Here is a 678-nt window from a genome sequence, read left to right on the forward strand (position 1 = left end):
ACAAAAACAATATACCGTATTTATTCGACTAAACCCCGCGCATTGAATATAAACGCCCTCCTTGAACAAACGTCCCCTGGAGTAAACTCTCGGTGCGTTTAGGTCTATTTTCCCCATTGAATAAACTCCCCCTGCTAAATAACTGTAAACAAAACTAATGAAAGCAACATCATTCTCAACATATTGTATTAATATTCTACTCCAGTAGAATTACGGTACATTTTTTTTAACCTGGTTGCAATAAATCTTTATGATCACGCAATAACACATTTTGATAACAATTATGTGTTATAGTTCCATATTCACAATAAAATTAACAGGCGTTTATTTGAGTACGTATCTTTTTCAACTCGAGTAAACTCCCCTCGAATAAACTCCCCCTCCTAAATAAAGACTAGATTTTTAATATAATTATTCAGGAGGGGGTGTTTATTCGAGGGGGAAAATAAACGCCGCTAAAGTTTACTAGAGGGGACGTTTTTTCGAGGAGGGCGTTTATTGAAAGGGAATTTCTGATGATGGAAGGTCTATAGACCTTCTACCTCAGCCCCACCATGGTTGGGGCTGAGGGAAGATAATTTATGATTATGGCACCAGAGGCCGTAAATGGAACTCTTAAAATTTGGGTAGAATTTGCTTCTTTTCTCATTTTTTTTTAATTTAAAAAAATTTAGGGTG

This window comes from Anneissia japonica, unplaced genomic scaffold (assembly GCF_011630105.1).
Source record: "Anneissia japonica isolate Jap-2015-1 unplaced genomic scaffold, ASM1163010v1 scaffold1587_len1432017_cov164, whole genome shotgun sequence".
NCBI classification, from domain to species: domain Eukaryota; kingdom Metazoa; phylum Echinodermata; class Crinoidea; order Comatulida; family Comatulidae; genus Anneissia; species Anneissia japonica.